This window comes from Eubalaena glacialis, chromosome 3, assembly GCF_028564815.1.
Source record: "Eubalaena glacialis isolate mEubGla1 chromosome 3, mEubGla1.1.hap2.+ XY, whole genome shotgun sequence".
Classification (NCBI taxonomy): domain Eukaryota; kingdom Metazoa; phylum Chordata; class Mammalia; order Artiodactyla; family Balaenidae; genus Eubalaena; species Eubalaena glacialis.
Genome location: NC_083718.1, coordinates 194784821 through 194805815, shown reverse-complemented (window position 1 = coordinate 194805815; position 20995 = coordinate 194784821). Strand labels below are relative to the sequence as shown.

The 20995-nt window shown below is 65.8% G+C and overlaps 1 protein-coding gene across 5 annotated transcripts in view; it reads left to right on the top strand.

Annotated features, from left to right (window-relative positions):
• Window positions 1-20995, top strand: part of TTLL10 (tubulin tyrosine ligase like 10) — a 58554-nt gene that overhangs the window by 16758 nt on the left and 20801 nt on the right. The window contains exon 1 of one of the 5 annotated variants that reach the window (XM_061185193.1): window positions 12437-12643. The exons of the other annotated variants lie outside the window; for them this stretch is intronic. The gene's annotated coding sequence lies outside the window, so the exon portion shown is untranslated. Of the gene's footprint in view, window positions 1-12436; window positions 12644-20995 lie in introns of those variants that run through there. 5 annotated transcript variants of the gene reach the window in all.

Genomic DNA, 20995 nt, shown 5'->3' with positions numbered 1-20995 from the left:
CTCTGATACCCATGAATCTCACGGGAGCTGACCCTCCAGCCACTAACACCTCGAGGTCAGCTGGCCAGCCTTGCAGGCCACACCTGGGTTCCAGGCCCACAGACCAACTTCCTGCCCTGGCCCCAGCTGACCTGTCTCACCATCACCTCGCACTTACTTGCCCAAAGCTGGGACCTTGTTTCCCCCAACCCTGCCCGCTCCCCTCTCAGTCGCCCCACCGGCCCCACCGGCCCCATCCACGCGGGGACCCCTCGCTCTCGGGGCGCCCTGCAGACCCCACCACGGCCCTTGCAGGCTCCTCGCTGCCTCCTCTGCTGACCATGGGCGTCGGGGCCCAGATCATGAACAAGCGGCGGGTGAGTGGATGCCACGTCGCCTGCCGTCTGGCCCAAAGGGCAGGCGGGGGTCTCCTGCTGGAGCCTTCAACAGCATGGGGTGGAGGAGAGGGACCAAACTGAGCTGTGGGCACGTGGGGTCCATTGATGGGGACGGGACATGTCCAGACCACGAGTCCAGGAAACGGAGGCACCGTGGTGGTTCCCAGGCTGGAGGGCTACCTGGTGGGTTTTCCTTCAGGGTTCTGGAACGAGATACAGGTGGTGGCTGCACAGCACTGCGAATGCAGTAAATGCCACAGAACCGTCCACTCTAAAATTGTTCATTTTATGTGAATTTCACCTCCATTAAAAAAACAAACTCCCTTGCGAAACACGCCCCCACCCAATCCCATCAGACTAGGATCCCGGGGCTGCATGGGTCCCTCCCCACGACTCACACCGCGGCGGCTGCCCCCCACCATTTCTGTTTCAGGGACCCCCTGAATGAGCCCTGGGCTCAGAAGGCCACCTTTGCCCTGGAAACAGGGAAGCCAGTCTTCCCTCCCGTGCATCTTCCAAACAAACCCGCTCGGTGCCAGGTGGGCGGCCCCAGAGCACAATTAGACTCCAGCGAGTGGAAAAATAGGGGTGTAATTTTTCTTGAGCCCCATCCCCCGAGGCGGCCCCGGGCATCTCGGTGACACTTCCCTGCCTTTGGAGACCAATTACCCAGGCGGAGGGGATGAGCGGGCCCAGTGGCCTTGTTAACTCACTGCCCCCGTGGGAGGGGGCCCAGCGAGGGCGGCTGGTCCAGGGCCCGGGGAAGCTCAGCGGGGCCCCAAGGGCCTGCAGGTGCAGAAGGAGCCTGGCTGCGCCCCGGCCCCCCGGTGGGCTCAGGCCCTGCCAGCAGGAGCTGAGGGCGGGCTCTCCCCAGAGGCTGAAGGCGACCAGCAGAGCCCTCCCCGCCGTGGCAACAGCCCAGCTGGTGCCTGTCTTTCCTGGTGACTGGGTTGCATCAGACAGGCCGCCCCACAAGGGCCCTGGCAGCCCCTGAGGCCGGGGATGCGCCCCGCCCAGCACACCCAGGCCCCCGGTCCCAGGCCAGAGCTGCCTGGGCTTCCAGGGCTGTGAGAGCTCCCGCCTCGCGGGCTGGGCTCGGCCTCCCTCGGGATCGCCATAGCGGCCCCTCCTCCCCTGCTGCCGCCCAAGCTGCTAAATGCAAGGCTTCTGGACGGTTCCCCCTCCGTCCTCTGTGAAGCAGCCGCTCAAACTCAGTCAGGGGCAGGGCCAAGCTACAGGCTGGTTCTAGAACAACTTCCCCCGCGGCCACTGGCCCCTTAGAGACCTCTCAAACTTCCCGTAGCCAGACCCAGCGTCCAGGGCCTAGAAGCAGAAGGAGCCCAGGGTCTCACTCCCCGTCGCCACCCCCTGCCCGGCGGCACCGCCCTCCTGGTGGCACGGCCCAGGGTCTGGCTCTGACGGCCCCGCTCTGTCCCCCTCCAGGCAGAAGGGGCCACAGACGGGCATTTGTGGGCAGAGGTGGCGTGGCTCCAGGACCCTCCCCTGGCTTGGGGCAGCTGCTCCCCAAAGAGTGCCCAGAAAGTTGAAGGGGGCCTCACCCCACTGCACACGTGGCTCCCTGCCCTCCCTCCTCCCTGGAGGTCACCCCACCGACCCCATGCCCCTTCTACGCCAGCTGCCAGCACCCGCCCCCAGAGCCACACCTGACTCTGACTCAGGGCACAGGATGAGGCTCTGTGCATCCGGTCTCTCCCCCTGCACTGTCTGTTCTGCCCCTAAGAGGAGACCCCGTAGAACAGGCCCCTGCAGGGAGAACAGGGCAGAAACAGCCAAAGGGCCACCAGGGAATGGGAAAGAGGGGTTCCCAGGTGGGACCCCAGAGAAGGGATGGAGGACCGGGGGGCTGCACAACCCAGAATGATCCCCTTGCTGACCCTGCCTGACCCCTCCTTGACCTTCTTGCTGACCTCACCTGACCTCCCCCTCCTTCCTCTGACCAGGATTTCCGAGCCCTCACTTCCCGCCGGCGCTGGGGACAGTGGGCTCGTGGGGCCTGCAGTCTGCTGGGGGTAGGGAGCTAACAGGGAGAGAGAAGGGGACCCTCCCAGAGGAAGGGCAGCGTGTCCACCGTCCAGGAAATCCCCCAGAAGGCCATGGCTGGGGCGGGACGAGTGTCGGGTAGAGCCAGACGAAGCCGGCAGTGGGGCCTGGGCTGCGAACGGCGGGCGCTCGGGGCTCTGACTGCCGCTCGGGAGGGTGGGTCAGGGTGAGAGGGGAGAGTCTGCACTGCAGGCAGCCATGTGGGCTGAGCCAGGCAAGGACCAGAGGCTGGACGCCAAGGAGGCTGCAGACCCCTGCGGGCACAGCTGGGGAGCTCCTGGGCCAGCACCAGTCCAGGCGGGGGTCCTGCTGGCCCGGGACCCCATTCAGAGCAGTGAGGGGACGAGGGAGGCAGACGTCCCCTAGGAGCCCATCGCCCTCCCCGCTGTCTGGGGGCTGGTGGGCAAGCTCCCCAATCATCAGTCCACCCTGGCTCTGGAGCCCCCACCCTCTCCCCTGAATCTGAGAATTTTCATGCAAATTAGATGCTAATGGTGGCTGCAGCTGATGATTTGGGACGCAAATCAGAACCACCTGCACAAACGCTGCTGCCCATCCTGCTGGCCTGGGTGTGGCCGCCCGGTCCCGGTGAGGGGTGGGGAGCAGAGCGGAGTGGGGCGGTGGGAGAAGGGGCGGGGTGTGCCCCTCTCAGGCTCCCCAGGAGGCAAAGTCGCCCCTGTGGGTGGTGGGGCCACTGGAGTGTGGGCGCCAGGAGGGGCAAGCGTCCCTCACGATCCAGGGCCCTTCCCGGGTGCCCAACCCATCCCTGCCCGCCTCAGAGGGGGGACTCTGTCTCCTGCCCCCGCCTGCCCCGTGGGGCCAGAGCCGGGAAGCCCAGCCTGTGGGAGAGGCCGGAAGTCCAAGGCTGCTTTTAAGTAAAGCCAGCCCTAGTGGAAAGTCGGCCTTGGACACTTCGCTGTCGCTTCACCTTGTGGGGAAATACCAAGACCGTCCCTGGCACCTGGTGCCAGCGGGGGAGGGGCGCAAAGACCCACCCTCCCATCCCATGTGCTCCGGCCCGAAGCTGGGCCTGCGCAGCTTTGCGTGTCCCCTCGAAGCGGTGGGAACTCCAGCGTCACTCACTCACTCAGCCGTGACCTGCCCACCCATGGGGGCAGCCGCGCCCAGGCGCCTGGTTAGCCGTGAATGAGGCCAGACCCACATCCCACGGGGCACATAACTGACGAACGCCGTCTGGGTGCGGCTGCCGGGTGGGGTGCGGGCCGGGCTCCAGGCAGCAGGTGCCGAGGCCTCACTGAGAAGTCACGTGGGGCAAAGACGCCCAGGGTGGGCGTGAGGGGCCACGGGGGGTTGGGCGCTGGCGGGGGGCAGGGGCCGGTGTGTCTCGACTCCGCTGAGCCGGCGGCCTTCAAGGGCAGATGCAGGGGCAGCCGGGGCCGTGGCGCTGACCCAGGAGAGACTGCAGCAGTCAGAGCGGACGGTGCTGGGGCCGGGGCGCTGTAAAGGCACAGCCAGCCCTCCCAGGGCTGGGGCGGCAGAGTCCAGAGGACCGGGGGGCTCCTGATGGACACAGGGTGGGGCCGTGGGGGGCAGGTCCAGGAAGGTTAGTGTCTATTAGACACGGCAGAGGCAGAGGACACGGGGCGGGGCGATGGGACCTCCTGGGCTCAGCGGCTGTGTTTTGGGGGGGTTCTTGTTCATCGGACAAAGACACAAGTGTCAGGGGTGAGGGGTGTCCAGCTAGCAACTCTCTATGTCGAATGTCCTAGAAGAAAGAAACGGTATTTGCTGTGGGCTGTGCCCCATGAATCCTTGTGTCGAAGCCCTGACCCCCAGCGTGATGTTATCTGCAGGTGGGGCCTCGGGGAGGTGATCAGGGTGAGGGGGGCCCATGAGGGGATCGGTGCCCTGATAACAAGAGGAAGACAGAGACCCCCCTCCCTGCTCACACACCAAGGCAAGGCCAGGAGGACCACGAGAAGGCGGCCGTCTGCAGGCCGGGAAGGGCCCTCACCAGAGGCCAGATCTGCCGGCACCTGGACCTTGGGCCTCCCAGCCCCGGTTCTGTTAGGAACAGTGTCTGTCTACGCTGCCCGGGCTGTGGCCATTGGCTACAGTCACCCAAGCTGACTGATTTGTATTGTACTTGCCACTTTTCTGTAAGTTTGGAGTTATTTCTAAATAAAAAGGGTAAAAATGCCAGGAAGGAAAGACTGAACAAAACAAGACCCCAAACAGTGCTGGGCCCTCCCCGGGGCTCAGCAGGCCTGTACCCGGTGGGGTGGGGAGGTGCGGCAGCGGGGAGCTGCAGGGAGCTCTGAGGTCACCGTCGCGCAGGTAAGGCGTCAGGACCCTTGGCAGGAAGCAGGGAGTGAGAGACCACCACTGACACCATCCAGGAATTAAGACCGCGTGGCCTCGAAGGCGCAATGTTCAGTCTGGGCTAAAGGCATCCAGAGATGGGGGTGGGCGTGACCCGAGGGCCCCAGAAGCTGAATGGAAGGGGGGAGGGAGGCCCAGGCAGGAGCGGGCCTTGGCGGCTGGGGGGCCAGGCTGCCATGTTGGGGTCAGGCTGCGGGTGGCCAGGGAGTCTGGGGCTCCGTGTGAAAGAGTAAAGACGTTGGTTCGGGGGCTGCAGTGGCCCCAAGGCTGTGAGGAGGGCATCTGCACTCCCCCACCTGGAACGAGGATGAGGCCTGGGGCCTGGTCTGAGATCCCGAAGGAGGCCAAGCGCGTGCTGGATGGCTGGCGATGGAGCTGGGGCTGCAGGGGCACCCCCCACCCCCCGCTGCTCCAGGCCCTGCTGAACAGTGGAGAAACGGGGGCCTCGGTGGATCTGCCGAGAGGGAGGGCTGTGGCCCTTTTCCAGAGGGTTCCTGCAGGGCCGGCAGAGGGACATGGGCGGAGGCCTGGGGCTCCCCAGCCAGGCCACCCCCAGGTCCGAGGCCCCCTGTTGCACCCGGCAGATGGGGACCGCTGTCAGTGCCAGCCCCTGGGGAGGGGCCGAGAGGAAAGGGCCACCCCTCCTTTCTTGAGTGCTGGGCTTGGGGCTGACGCCCATGGAAGTGGGCTCTCTGGGAGACAGTGACGTTCGGAATCTCTGGCTTTGGCTGAGGGTGGGGCAGCTGGGGCTGAGCTTCCGGTCTCCTGAGGCAAGGGCGTGACCTCAGGCCGGCCACACCCCATGGGCAGCGAATGCAGGTGCCCAGGTCATTCCAGCCCCAGCGCCAAGGGCCCCACTGCCCCCAGGCTCTTTGTTTCTTCCTGGGGTCTGCTGAGTCACTGGGCCTGCCCCCGCTATGAGGGCTGGACCCCAGGCCAGGGCGGGCCAAGCATGGGCCCCGCAGGCCAGGAGAGGGCAGGGGGCCGCCTGCCAGTTTCCTGGCATCAGCCTGAAGCCGCTCAGTGCTGGCAGGGCAGGTTCGAGCCGTGGCCTGTCCCCCCAGGGCCCTGCGCGGCCATCACCACCAACCAACAGCACAGCGAGAGCCGGCTCTCGGGCCCTGACCCCTCCCCAGGGCCCCTGTGAGCCCGCAGAACGTCCCCACCTGCCCAAGGGCACTGGCCTCACCTGCGCGGTCAGGGCCAGAGGAGCCGGAAGGAGGCGTCACTGAGGGCCCAGCAGCCCCTCAGCCTGGCTCCGCTTGGGGCCCTCAGTGCCCGGGGCCTGCTGGACACAGCCTTGCCGGACAATGAGAGGCCTCTGGTAGAGGCGGATCTCCCACCTGGCCGGCCAAGCCAGCAGGCAGTTAGAAACAAGGGCCAAGCAGAGAGGAGGCTGGGAAGGGTTGGACGTCACGAGGCTGGGGTCAGCTGGTCTTCCCAGCCGTGAGGTCGGGCCCCACCCAGCCAGGGCCCCGCCCCAGCCTCTCTGACCTGGGGGCTCCTAGGGGTCCTGAGCTGTGGGGCTATGGGGGAGGTGGGTAGGATGCCCCTTGCTGCCCCTCCAGGGGGTCCAGACAAGGCCCCAGCTCTGTGGTCAGCTCTCCCAGGACAAAAGGGCCACCCGCAGGCCCTCAGACCCTGGGCCAGGCTTTGCTCAGAGCCTCTGGGCGAGGGGTGCATGGGAGCCCGTAGGCAGCTGCCCGCATCAGGCTTCGTCTCCAGAGTTCCCTCTGGACCTCCCAGAGGTCAGAGGTGAGAGGAGGCATGCAGGGACCAGGCGGCTGCAGGGGCAGCACTGCCCGTGGAGTTTGCCTGAGTCATTTCCCTCTGGGCCGAGATTGCCCTGCCAGAGCCGACCCTGCAGCTCTGCTTCTGGCCAGAGCCCCTCAAATGGATGCCTGTGAACCCCTGAGGCCCAGGAGCATTGGCATGCAGCTCTTACTAAGTGCCCACGGCCCTGAGGTCCCTGCACATCCTTGGAAGGGCCCTTGGTTTGGTGTGCAGGTGCCCTGGTCCAGATCCTCATAGCTCATGGTGTGTTGGAGGACGGGGCCTGTGGCACCTGGGGTGGGTCCCGGCCCGTCTGCTCCACCGGAATCTGCAGGCAACGCCTGTGCGCTCAGCCTGACACCTGGGGCCGCCGGCTGAAGGGCCTCCCGGCTCCCCGGATCTGTCCCCTCCAGGGCCTGCTCCCAGGCTTGCCCTCCTGCCTGGCCAGCTTTATTTCCAATAGTTTCAGATGTACAGAGCCATTGCAAATTCCCGTAGGCCTACAGCCAGCTTTCCCCACTGTCAGTGTCACGGTGATCCCACGTAGGCACGTTTCCACGAGCTCGAGCCCCACCTCACTCGGGTTTCCTCAGTTTCCCCTCGTGTCCTGTTCACACCCGGGACCCCACATGACATTCAGTCGTCATGTGTCCTCGGGCTCCTCTGGCTGCGACAGGCCTCAGATGCCCTTTGTTTTTGTGACCTTGGCCGTGTGCAGGAGTGCTGGCCAGGTGTTGGTCGACTGCTCCTCTGCTGGGGTTTGTCTGATGTTTTTCTCACGCTTAGACTGGGGTCAGGGGCTTGGGGAGGACCCACGGAGGCGCCGCCCTTCTCATCACGTCACGTCGGGGCACCTGCTCTCACATCACCAGGTGACAGGGCCTCGCTCACCCGGCTGAGGTTTTTCCACCAGCGGGACTTTTTTATTGCCTTATATTTTAATTTCAAATACTTTTGAACTCCACAGTTCTGGGTCCTCCCTAGCTGTAGACCCCAACAGGGTATACCTGCTCCCATCCCCACAGCACCAGAACCCCACCCACTGGCTCCCAGGGTGCCTTGGTCTCAGGTGGCCGAGTCGGACAGAGGCTCTACGAGCAGAGTGACCAGCTGCTGACAAGCTGGCCAAGGAGGTCCAAAGGGCTGACCACTGGTTTTGGCCCCTAGAGGCCTCTGGGGGCCTCAACATGTCTAAGAATAATGGACGCAGGGTTTCAGACTTCTGGCCCAGTGTTTTCTGGACACTGTGACCAGATGTGTCCCTCAGGGAGACAGGCCTTGAGACAACACAGATGCTTCCAGGTCTCAGGCACAGGGGGTCAAGGTCAAGGCCGAATCTGGGTGCAGGAGCATGCCACAGCATTGGCACGGCCTGCGGGTGTTGCCGCCAGGCCCTGCCTGAGCGCTGGGGTCTGAGAGCGTGGCCCAGGGCGGGAAGGCGGGGACGAGGCGGCCAGGACACTTCCAGGAGGGCCAGAGAGAAGTCCCAGCCCTGGGCTAACCCTAACCCCGCCCGTGGGCACCACCAGGCCCCCAGGGCAGCTCGGTGCAGCCGAGGAGGGACCTGCAGTGAGAGTGGGCCGAGCTTCCTGGCTTGAACCCTCTCGCCCTGAGCTGGGGGCGGCCAACAGGTCCTATGCCCTTGGGCCAGGTGGGAGGAGCTGAGGCCAGAAGGGGTGGAAAAAGAGATCAAAAGGCCGGTGAAAGAGTGTCCGCTCTCTGTGCAGCAGTTAATTATGGCAGGGCCCAGCCTCCTGCACCAGGCCCAGGCTGTGCTCACCTGTCAGCACAGTGGGAGGGAACGGCCTGGGCAAGGAGGCACCTGGCCCCACAGATCAGGGGCAGGAAGCGACCGGAGAGCAGGTCCAGGGGTGCAGGCGCTGCAACCCCAGCCCCACCCTGGAACACAGCGGCCCCTGCACGGCCTTCCTGCCGAGGTGGGAGGGGGTCTCTGCTGCATCAGACAGCTCAGTGTGGGCAGGGGTGTCCCCGAGGAGACAGAGCGGGTGCCCCATGGGGAGAGCCCTCTTCCTGGGCAGAACCTCCAAGTCCGAACCCCAAACACCAGGGTCCTGCCCTGCTGGACCTGTGACTAGACCTTTCTCCCAGTTTCCTGACACGAAGCTGCCTGTCATCTAGGGCAGTGCCAACTGCAGTGGCCAAAGGCAAAATTAGCCACGGCCCCTCCCCAGTCCAGGGCAACACCCTTGACTCGGTGGAGGGCCAGGGACGGGTGAGCGACAGAGCTTGTCCCCCGCCATGGGGGGTGCTGATCCCAGGGACAGCCGCCCAAGCAGTCCCACGTGGGGCTAACCGGCAGCCCCAACGTCTAGCCACACCTGCCCCAGGTGTTCGCTCTGCTTGCAAGGAGGTGGGCCTGAGGAGCCTGCAGAAAACTCAGGGCCTGTGCAGAGGAGACATGGTCTGTCCCAACTGGAAGTGCAGGGACCGGTGAGGCGACTCAGAGCTTGTGTCCCCTAGGAGCCCGGAGCTGGCTGAGAGCTAAGTCCAAGGCTGGGGCGGGATGGGGGGGGCAGGGGGCGCTCCAGGGCCCTCCCCCTGCCCCAGCACTGTCCCAGCAGGAAAGCCATCCCTTGGCACCGAGGCCTGGCTTTCAGGCCGAGGCTGAGCCCTGGGGGTGTGGAGAGCCTGCGCCCAGATGGCTGCCATGCCGGAAGTAGCCGGGAGCCACAGCACAATGGCCCTTTGTCTCGCCTGCCCCGCCCAGGCAGGCCTCAGCCCCAGGCAGGGCTGAGGGGCTGGGGGCTAGCTCACCACGAGCTCTACCACCAGCCTGACTGTGTGCCCAAGTGTGTGTGGGGGGCTTTTGTCACCCCTCCCAATTCGGGCCTCCCTGTCCCTGGAGAGCCTGTCTCACTGGCCCCGCCCCCTCCTGCTGCCATGACAACATCTGCACCCAGCAGGTGGGCCGGGCTGGCACATTTGTCTGGTGGCCACTGGTTTCTCCAGTGATCCTGGCACCCAGTGCAGCTGCTGCCCGCCGGGCTGGGATGACATGGGTCTGGTGTGCTGTGGGGACAGCCCCACGCTGACCCTTCAGGGCTTGAGTGCCTGCCTCTCCCCGGCCAGCAGGATCAGCACACCTCTCCCCTTGGAGGAGGCCAGAGGCCCCGCCCCGCTGACCCCCTTGACCACATCTATCCTTGCAGGGTCAGGGTGCTGCCTCAGAGGGACCAGGGCCTCTGCACAGGGCAGGAGCCAGGTCCTCCTGTAGCCACAGCTGCTCCGCTAGGAGTGACGGCCCCAGCTCAGGGCCTCGAGGTGGCCATCATCAGAGCTCAGAGGCGCCAGAGCGTCCTTGAACCCAGCCTGGGCTGGCGGGGGCTGCCTGCAACGACTATAGGGGCAAAGGGAAGATCTCAACTGATCATTTGTTGGAAACCGAGGGATGGGACGCATGCAAACCCTGCCAAGAACCCCTCGGTCATCCCGCCAGCACAGGGCCCAGTCTTGCTCTGGGTCATTTTTCTTCTACTCGAGACTTAGGCAGAACAGGCAAGGAGAGTGCTGAGTGGTCACTGCAAGGTCAGGGGTGGGCGATCAGCCAGACCAGAATCGTCCTCTTCAAAGTGATGCACCAGAGGAGACCGTCAAAATGGCTTTCGCTTGCTGGGGACACTCGCTCCCGGGCTACGCTGCACATGGGCAAAGCTCAGCTGCTTCCTGACCTTTCTGGCCCTGGGCTAAGAGCAGGCCTCAGCAGCACAGCTTTGGTCAGCTGGGGTGGCCTCCCGCCGGGACCTCAAGTTTCCCGAAATAATTGTCTATGGCAGGGGGGGTCTCCCTTGCCCCAGGGCGGCTGCCTGGTAGAGCAGCCTCGAGAAACCTCCCACAGAAAACCGTGTGGCCTTTTAGCTCTGAGTGAGACAGACACCGACTGTGCCCAGGTGTCTCTGAGTCTGCGTGAGTGTCTGAACTGGTGGGAAAGTGTCCCCACCTGGTGACAAGAGGATCAGAGCCACAGGCAGCCCACGCCGGCCAGAAACTCAGAGGAGGTTTACTTCTGCCTCAGGCCAGGCGATCGGTCAGTCGGCCCCTCGGTCGCCCCCCTTCCAGGGGCGGGGGCTCCTCCCGCGTCCGTCCCCCTTCCTTGACACCAGCTCATGCTCCTTCCTGGCAGAGCTGAGCAGGGCCCCTTTGGTCCCCACCGCATCCCGGCCCTCGGGGCTCAGTGGCCACTGGCCACGGCTCCCTCTGGTCGCCCCTCGTCCTCCTGGGAGCTTCTGAAGTCTGGCGACACCGCGCCCATCAGCCCCAGCCTGACATCTCTGGGCTAAGCCCTGTGGTTCGGACGCGTCCCCCCGCCCCCGCCGGCCCAGGCAGCGCGAGGAGGGCAGGGTGTGAGCCTGAGGAGGGGGTCAGCGCCAGCAGCCCCTCCTCCCACTCCCAGCCAATGGCAATGCCTCAGTCTCCCCAGAATGTGGTCCCCACCGGAGACCTGTGTCCTGCCCCACCCCCACACAAACGCGGACACCTGAGTGGGCATCGGGGTGGGCGGGCGTCCTAACAATCCCAAGGAGGGGCTGGGGGCTGGAGGGTTGGCGGGTTAGAGGTCACCGATGCTCCCAGGACTGGCTTCCAGATGCCCTGCCCCTCTCCAGGGGCCCGTGGCAGATTTCTGGTTCCCCCACCGTGACCACAGTGATGCAGGCCCACGGAGGCTCCTGGGGGCCGTACCCTTCTCTGGGTCCCCCGTGTGGTGGGCACGGCGCCCCCTGGAGTTGTGTGGCTGCACCCCCTGGAGATTTCTGCAGCGGTGACTCAGCCGTCTGGCCTCGTCCATCCTTGGAGGACAGCCTCTGGGCCACAGAGCCCAGCTCCCAGGGTGGAGCGAGGCCAAGTGCCGGTAGCCCAGGGACAGCCCTTGTCGCTGTGAGTTTCCAGCACAGCTGCCGGGTTCATTACGGAAAGTAGTTGGGCCTTTGGGATCTCTCCGCTGGTCGGGCTAATTACCGGGATCACAGTCGTTTCATTACAGGCGCTTTTGTCAGGAGCAGGGAACAAGCATGAAATCCTCAGGATGTGTCCTGCTGGACTGGGGCCCTGTCCCTCCCACCCTGTGGCCACGGGCCCCCAGGCCCTTCCAAACCCCATCACAAAACCTTGCATCCCTAGTCCAGGGGTTCCAAAATGGGGGTCCCAGGGGCTGCCGAGGCCTCAGTCGCCAGGCAGGCCCCCAACCCTGCAGCGGGGCCCCCTTCCCGGCAGCCTGGCTCCCCCAGCGTGTGGGTCAGTGTGACACACGACCTGATTCTGGGGCCACCTGCCCACAGGGGTGGGGCTGGGGGCACGTAGGAGCAAGATTCTGAGAGATCCATGCAAAGCAGACCCTCCACTGCCATCACGACTGGGGCTGGGGGCCTGGAGCTGAGGGGTCAGGTCCAGCCTCTGCCCTTTGTCAATGGGAGGCCGCAGCCCCAAGGGGCAGGGGCGTCGCTGGGGCCACCGGGCGGAAAGCAGGGGTGCAGGGCGTGACCCCCTTCCACTCCCTCCCTGGTCCGGCGAGGCCGCGCCCAGCGCCTGGACAGGAGCTGCTGCTGCCGTCCCGCCACCGGCTCACACGCTCCACTGCAGCCCCTGCAGACTCCCTGCCCTGGTGTTTGTTCAACCTGGCCCGGCGGGCGGGCGAGTTGGGCGAGGCGGGGGCAGGAATGTGTGCAGGCCCGGCGCCCGCCCTGCCGCTGCGTCACTAGCTGCCTCCCTGCCGGCCTATGGGAGCCCGGGGGACACACCTGTCGGCCGCCAGGAGTGGAGATTGGTCGGCCCGGAGCAGGCACCTGCGTGGGGAGGGGGGAGGCCCTACATGTAAGGCGAGCCGGGGCCTCGCTGCCTCTTCCCTGCCCTGCCCCGCGCCACCTCCATTGTTCCCAGTCGCTCTCAGAACTTTCCCCAAAGGCCCGGCGAGCCGTCCACTGCACACGCGTGGACCTCGGGTTCCTTTGTGCAGAGCCTCCGAAGAGGGCGGCGGGCCGCGGGTCTCCCCAGGCAGCAGGCGTCCCATCTTGGTTGTGGGCAGGTCGGGCCGAAGCCAGACCTGGGCGCCCAGGCCGCGGACCAGGGGCTGACAGGTACTCGGGGCGACCAGCACCAAGGCTTCCCTGGCGTCCGCGCAGAGGCCCGGTGGGTCCCAGGTGCAGGGACGGGGCAGGGCTCGGGCCGCAGGCAGGGGTGGGAGCGGCCTCCCACCCTCCTCCTCCAGGCCCAGAACCTGTCGGGGCAGGTCAGTGCGGGAGGTGGAGGTGGAGGAGCCTGAGGGGGCCGCCCTGGGCCGCAAGCCTCCCCGGGCCCCTGCGCCGCCCACCCCGGGAGGGCGAGGGCGAGCGACGGTGGCAATGGCCCATTGGGCCGCAGCGTCCGGCGGGGCCAGGGCTCGGGGAAGGGGGGCCCTTCCTCTGCGAGAAGGTGGGCCCCGGGGCCGGGTGCGCCGGGGGCGTGGGGCGTGGAGCCACCCCGCGGCCCAGGGCGGTCAGGGTGCACAGGCCACGTCCGCAAGGACAGCACCGGCCGGTGGGGGTCTTCCCGCCCAGCCAGAGGGCAGCCTGGGCTTGCCAGCTGAGGGTTCCCGCCTTCCGTCCGCCACAGGACCTTCTGGAAAGCCCTTTCCTGAGTCGGCCACTGAAGTGCCGGTTCTGAGGTGTCTTTCCGCCCGGAGCCGGGTGCCGGGAAGGCCTGAGATGCGGGCGCTCTGGCCGTGGGTGTCCGTGCGTTTGCTCCCGGGCATGGCTCGGTTTCGCCAGTGGCCACACTGGTGACGGCCGGAGCGCGGGCCGGAGCCGGTCTGGCCCGGATTCGTGCTCTTCCTCACCTGCCCCCGTCTGAGGCGCCAGCTAGGCCAGAACCGCCTCGGAGGAGGTGCAGCCTGGCCCCCGCCAACGACTCGGTTACTGGCGTCAGGTCCAAAGTCTGTTCTAAAGATCCTCCACCTAAACTTGAAATAGCAGCCTCTGCGGCAGCCACGCGAGCGCCCTGTCCCGGGCGGGCGGCCGCGCTGCCCCGGCCGAGCACGCCCAGCGCTGAGCGAGGCGGCGCGAGCGCTGCTTCCACAGCCCCGTCGCTGGTTTTCCTGAGCAGCTTTGAAGTTTAGGAGATGATGACCTCGATGTGACAGAAGGCTAGCTCTCTCTGAGGCATGATATAGGGTTCATTGTTCCTGATGAACGAAACTTCTAGGGCAGAAGGATAGGCTGTTTTAATTCATCCACTGGGAGCATTTTAGGCCTTTTTAGGCTGAGCATCTAGAAAAATAGGTCAGTTTGGTTTTCTTTTACTTTTGTCTAGTAACTCAGATGAAATGCTTCAGAGTTAGAGCCATTGGCAGCACGCTGAATTAGGCAAAATAAGTTTTGCATTTATGAAAATGCAAAACACCATGAAACATGGACGCGGTCTACTGTGCATTTTCAGACATGTTGATCACTCGCAAATACCTTATTTGCAAAATCTGTTTGGTGAATTTAGGAGACGGCAAAACAGCCCGTGGAAGCCACCAGCCTCCTGAGAAGCCTGCTCTGGCCTCTGGTGTGGGGAGGGCGCCCCAAAGGGCTGAGGCGGGGAATGGCGGCCTGGCCTCAGACGCGCAGCTCCGGCTGTGCCCTGCGTGCAGACAGGCCAGCTCCGGGCCACCCCCCCCCACCCCAGCGTCTCCTTGCCCGCTCCGCGCACAGGGGTTGGGTTTCTGTGCTTTGTTCTCTGTGCGGCCTCACCATTGATTAAGGCCCGTCGGGCAGGTTAACCAGCCTGTTGGTTTTTCACGCTGGGATCGTGTTCCCCACCCGACCCTGTCCTGTGCAGGTGGGTCCTGCCGGGCGGGGCAGGCTGGGCACCCTCCAGGTGGGCTGTTTGCTCTCCAAACAGGAGATGCTCTGATTCCTCGATGTCCCCACCTGAGCCTGGTCGGAATGGTGACGGTTAACCAGACCCCGCACCCAGGGGCCACACGCTGGCTTCACTCCTGCCAACAACTGGCTAAGAAAGCACCGTTGGGGGCACTCAGAAACAGGCTACATTTATTTTCACTTTTCATTTCAGCCAGTAAGGCTCGCCTGACTGCCCCAAGCCAGGCACACGGCAGTCCAGGCCCTTGACCCACATGTGAGCTGTGCTGGGGCCCAGGCTGGGCCTTGGTCTTTCCTTGTGTATTTATGGGTTCTGGGTTCAGGAGGAGAGTGGGATTCTGTCCTGGGGCTTAAGTGGGAGCACTCTGCTGCCCACCAGCCCCTGGTCTCTGCCTCCTAGGGGAGAACATAGCAGCCGATACGCTGGTGGGCAGCGGACAGCGGGACTGGCCTATCCATCTGGCTTGCCGCCGGGCTGGCCGGGGTCTGTGGGGTCTCCCGGGCCCTCGGTGCTCCCCAAGTAGGGCTGGCCGTGAGCAGCCGAGGGCACTGGAGGCCAGACAGGGGAGGCCATCTGGCACGGTGGGCTGGCTGCAAGGAGGGATGCTGGGCCCCTGTCCCAACCCTGTAGCCTGGCAGGCAGGAGTGGAGCTGAAATTGAACTCAGCTCTGAAAGTGAAGTCTAAATGGTTTCACTTAGCTCAGAAAAAAGTGAATTGACTTTACGGGTCTGAAGGATGGACACTGAAAGGCAAGGTGGAGCCAGGAGGAGCCAGAGGGGCAAAGGCCTGGATCCCGGCCATGGGCACCACTGTCTGAGCCTGGACGTGGTCACCTGGAGGGTGCGGGCACCTATGAAGCCCACTCCCCATGCGTGTCCCCCAAGGCCAGGCCTAAGTCAGGTCAGGCCCTGTGAGAAATGTCACCTGTTCCCGAGCATGAAGCCAGAGAACCGGGTGGACCTGGCTGAGGCCCGGGGCTGGGTGGACGCAGTCTTTGTTGTGGTCAGTCTGGCAGCCTCCGGTGGGGGGGATCAGCACAGGGCCCAGGCCCTCCCCCTGCAGCCTCTGTGGGTGGAAGGTGCCGGAAAACTTGAGAAGCTGCTCTGGCCAGCTCTCCAGGCCTGCGTGCCACCTGCGTGGGGACAGGAGAGAGGACGGGACCCCTCAGTCCCCCAGGGCAGGGTGCCGGGGGTCTGTCAGCTCCCTGCAGGGGCCCCAGGTGTGGACCCTGAGCAGGGCAGGGCCCCACCTGTCCTGGGGGTGCCTGCGAGATTGGCTTGGCCGCCGCAGGCACCTGGGGGTTGTTGCCCTGTATTCTGCCTTTGGGGGCTGCTGTCCCACCTGCTCTGGGGCTGGACCTCAGACCGGTGGGCACACAAGCCACAGTGACCGCCAGGCGCAGTCTGGACCGGGCTACCCCTCCTGCAGGCCCAGCACCACCTCGCCCACCCCTGGACCTTACAGCCAGCAGCAGCCAGAACCCCAGGGCCACGCAACAGTGGGGCGCTGGTGACAGGCTGCTCGGTGAGAGGTGGGGGCCCTGGGCCCCGGAACACCATCCTGCTTCCTGGGTGGGGGGCTGAGGAGGGCCGGGCCTTGGGAGCCATCCCCCTTCCTGGTCCCGACGCTCGTCCACGCTCCTGCCAAGGGCGGGGCGGTGGGCACTGGAGACTGTGCTGGGGCTGCACCCGAGAGACAGAGCCTCACACACGCTCGTGCTCACCCAGGACCCCGGGGCTGGGCCCGTCCCTGGGTCGGCTCAGAGGGAGGGTCCTACTCTGCTCCCGCCCCTGGGCCCCGGCCTCCTGTGGGCAGGACACCCTGCCCCCCACAGGCGCCCACCCCATGCCCGGAGCTGGTGGCCCCACTGGGCCGTCCAGGGCTGGCTGGGCAGGGGGTCAACCTGTGGTCCTGGCCTCTGGGGGCTTCTAGGCACTGCAGCCCCGCCTCCCCCCGGGGCTGACCCACCACAGGTGGGGCCTGCCTGGCACTGTGGCCTCAGGGCACACACTTGCTCCAGCCCCGGCCATTCCGGGTCCCTCCCCACCTCAGTGCCCTAAGACGCCGTGGCTCCACCTCAGGCTGCTGGGCGCCCCTCCATCGAGTCCCCTCTTCACCCCAGACGGGCGGCCCCCAGACCCAATTCGGGGCGGCCATCGCCATCTTACTGGGCAGCATTGGATGGTGCCTGGTCTCTAATACTGCCTGGTAATGATGACGGTGGGGCCCTGCTCGCAGCGACGGGGCCGCCCTCCCCCAGCCTGGCCCCGGGCCCCGACCTCTCCCCACGCAGGCCCCATGCCAGCCACAGCCCCTGACACCCACAGTCAGCTCCCCACCCTGTCCTGTCCCAGTGGCTTCCGGGTGGGGCTCTAAGGCAGAAAGTTGACTTCGGGCAGGCCCCTTCCCCAGGTCCGGACGTGTCTGCGCCCCTTCTCAGCCTCCAGAATCAAAGGCTTCCTGCAGCTGCACCGGGTGCCCCGCCCCCAGTGATCCGGGATTAGGATGCTCGGGTTCCGGGCCCTGCATGGCGCCCAAGCAGGTGCTGCCACCACACCTGGCAGGTGTGGGCCAAGTGGAGCGGCAACAAAGGCCTGGGCCCGGGTGGGTGGGCCACTTCACAGGCCAGCAACACCTCCGGCCTTGGTCCCGGGTCCGCGGCCCCAGGTGCCCTTGGCTCTGGGAAAACAGGGAGCAGCGCGCGGGCCTCCCTGCCTGCACCTGGGCCCTGCCTGCGGGCTGTGGGGCGCTCACGTCTGTCCCGCGTCCTCGGGCCGAGGCGCACCGGGGCCTCTCTGGGCATCTTACTGGACAGTGCTGGATTTCTCGGCTCGACTCTAACACTGTCTGGTAACGATGTTCAAAGGTGACCCACCACCTGCCGGGAAGTGGCCCGAAGACACGAGGTCCTGAGCTCCTGGACTCCAGAGCTGGGCCGAGCCCTGGGCCAGCTGGGGGACGGGCAGACGGCCTGTCTCAGCTCTGCAGCCCGGCCCAACCAGGGAGGCCTCTGCCGACCGCTGCGGGGCCGGTTCTGCCACATCGGGGCCCTCGGTGCTCCCCAAGGGACTCGGGATGCTAGGGTCTGAGAAGGGCCGCCAGCCTGCAGGCAGGCTCCTGCGCATCTGCTGTGGCTGGGCCTGGGTTCTCCCCACAGAGTGACCGGCGGCCTGTCAGCAGCCACACAGAGAAACGCTCACCGCTGGGAGGTGGCCCTGCCCTTAGAGGTCCCAGTCAGCTGGGGCCGTGGGCGGTCACCTCTCTTACTCCCTCGGTCCACTGGGGACCCGGGGGACAAGGGTGTGTCCGGGTGCCTGGAGCAGTGGACGTTCCGTGCTGCTCTCCCCGCGCCCAGCCCCCGCAGTGTCGTAGGCGAGACTGGGAACATTGTCCCAAACCATCAAGGCCGGGATGGTCTTTTGTTTTATCTTTTTGATCTGAAGCCAGGACACCAGCCCCCAGACCTGCCGGAGTAGGCACAGGGGTGACCCTTCTGCCCTGGGCCCCAGTGGCTCTCCCACAGGAGGAGGGTCTGCCCCTGGCCCGGCTGTTACTCATTAACCGGCCGAGGGCCGTTCAGAAAGCTGCGAGGGTGCCGCAGCCACCTTGACCCGGGATCAAGAGCAGGGAAGCCAGACTGCTCCCCAGCTGTGCCCACAAACACGTGTTTGGGCTGCTGCCCAGACGGGGTCTGCAGGAAAGCCCTCCTCGGAGCAGCCCTGGGCCAGGCCACCAGGGCTCTGGGGCCGCTCCACAGACTAGGAGGCTCTGGGGGTCTTGCCGCTGAACCCTCCCACTTCCTCGTGGTGCGGCGGGACAGGGGGTAGGGGAAGCCCCAGGCCCTCCCAGAAGGGCCGCCGATGAGACTGCCTGCACCAAAGCCTGCCGATGGGTGTCTTACCAGACACGGTTAGATCTGATCCTTCTGTCTAATACTGTCTGGTAATGCCGTCCATCCATGGCCTGATCGCCACCGGAGGAGGGGCTGCTCACCGGATGCCTGGTGGAGGGGAGGCCGGGGTCCGTGGGTCCCAGCAGTGGGCCTGAGCCAGCTGTACACTCCTGCCCAGGCGCAAGCCCTCGTGTGCCCCCAGGGCACAGGCCACGCCTGACCACCCAGCCCCCGTGTCCCTGACTGGGGGAGCCCTGTGACGCCCCACGGGGGATTTCTGTCGCAGACACAACAGACTGTTGGTGTAATAGTGGGGGGGGGCTCTACGGGCGGTGGGCCCCACGCTGAAGGCTGGTGCAGCCCCTGTGCTGCTGGCACTGCCACTGGGCCGCAGGCAGCCGCACCCCTGGAGCCCCCCAGGAGCCTCTCCAGGAAGGTGCCCTCATCCCTTGCCACCCCCCACCCATACCAGGCGGGGGGGGTGAGTAAGGAGGACAGGACGGAAGCAACCCCGGCCCCCTAAACCCCCAGCCCAGGCCGTGGAAGGGTGCCCGTGGCTTGCAGTGCCCCAAGAGACGCCCCAGGATGCCCTCTCCCCAACCCCAGGTGGCACCAGGACCCTGGAGGGTGCTAGGTGTGGAGAGCCCACAGGTGAGACCCCTCTTCTTCCTTCCCCTGGGTCCCCACAGGCCCGACTCGGGGCTTGGGCAGTCGGGGGACTCTCCAGGTGCCGGGCCAGGCTGTCACCCATGCACGCTGGGCAGAAGGCCTGGCAGCCCCTGCCCGCTCCCTTCTACCCACAGAGGCTCAGCAAGACGTCCTCTGTCTACAGCTGCCCCCAAAACCAAACTTCCGGATACTGGTCCCACCCCCAGCCTCGTGGGACCAGCCCCTTCTTTCCCCTGAGAATTCCAAGGAGGTCCTAGGGTCCCAACCCACGGCTTCGCAAAGGACTGGCTGATGCCTCCGACCCAGGGCTCTGCAGCCAGAGTCAGGGCAGAGGGGCCCGTCCCTCCTCCCTCCTCCCTGCCTTCCCTCCCTCCTGAGCACCCTCTGGGAGCCGGTGCAGTTCCAGACACTGGGGGTGGGGTGGGGGGGGAGGAGGGATGTCGCTGAGAGGGAGTCACAGGCAGCAAGGAGGCTACGCGCAGAACGAGTCAGCTGCAGGGGCTGCCGGTGCTGCAGAAGCCAGGGCAGTACAGGTGGCAGCAGGGTGGGGTGGGGTGAGGGCAGCCCAGGAACGTCTCTCTGAGCAGGTGGCCAAGCGGGAACCATGCAGGAGCCCAGCAGAGGGGCCCAGAGGCCGCACGGGGGCCGGTGAGGAGGGCTTCCTGGTCCAGCCCTGGCAAAGGCACCAACTCCCCGCGGGGAGCCAGGGCCTGAGCCTGCCTGAGCCAGGGCCTGAGCTGACCCACACCACAGCTGCAGGAGGGGTGCTGGGCCTTTACCCAGCGGGGCTGGACCGCCCCTTCTGCCTCCAGGCACTCGGGCCAAGCCCAGCCAAGCCCTGTGGCACCCGGGGAGAGGCATCCGCCCTGCGGGGCTGGCCGGTTAATGATTGGCTGCCTTGCTCGGGGCTGTAGATGCGACTGATGGCCCAGTCCCAGGCCCTCGTCGTGGGAAAGGCTGCCCCCGGGCTGGCACCCACACCAGTTTTTTGGGTTATCAGGCAGTTTTTGAGTTTGAGCTCTCGCTGTCACCACATGGGCAGGGGGCCACCTCCCCAGAACCCATGGGGAGTCATAGGGCAGCAGGGTGGTGGGCTGGCCCAGCTCCTAGGGGTCTGGGGCACGGGCTCCGGGGGAGGACGACCTGGGGGTTCTGAAAGTCTGTGCTCCAGCCAAGGGGAAGACAAGTGGCCTGCAGGTGACCAGGGGCCCCACTGCCCGCCCCCGGGTGCTGCCCCCAGCAGGCCCAGGCAGGGGGCCACCAGCTCCTGAGGTCAGGCTGCCCCTCAGTCCAGGACTTGGCTGGAGGAGCTCTCCGCTCCTCCAGACTAACCGACAGCTACCCTCGGGCAAAGGGGTGTCAGACCACAGGCCAGCAGAACGGAGCCCTGCAGGCCCGCGACACCTGGCGCAGGCAGGCACACAGCCGGGAGCGCGTCAGCCTCTGAGCGGGGTCAGGGAGGCCTCCCCACGGTGGGGAATGCCACCCGGGGCCCTCAAAGTGAGGGGGCGCTTAAGGGGTGCATTAATTTTCTGGGGTGGCCACAGCAAATTACACAAACTCGGTGGCTTGAAACAACGGAAATGTATTCTCTCACGGTTCTGGAGGCCACCTGCTCCCTCCGGAGGCTCTGGGGCGGGTCCTTCCTGCCTCTCCCAGCCTCTGGGGCTCCAGGCATCCGGGAGCTTGTGGCCACATCCCTCCGGCCGCTGCCGCATCTTCAGCTGGCTTCTCCTCTCTGTGTCTCCTCCGCTCTCCCTCCCTCTCCCCAGGCCACTGGTCGCTGGATTTAGGGCCCATCAGATAATCACATCTGCAAAGACGATTTTTCCAAGTAAGGTCACACTGCACTTTCTGGGCCTTAGGACGTGGACACACATGGCACGGGGGCCACCATCCACCCTACAAGAAGCAAGTGAAGGCTCCCTAAGGAGAGACACCCTGGTGACCCATGCAAGGCTCTGGAGGACAGAGGCAGGGGGCCGTGCAGGGCAGCCAGTGGCCCTCCTACAGGCCCTGGCC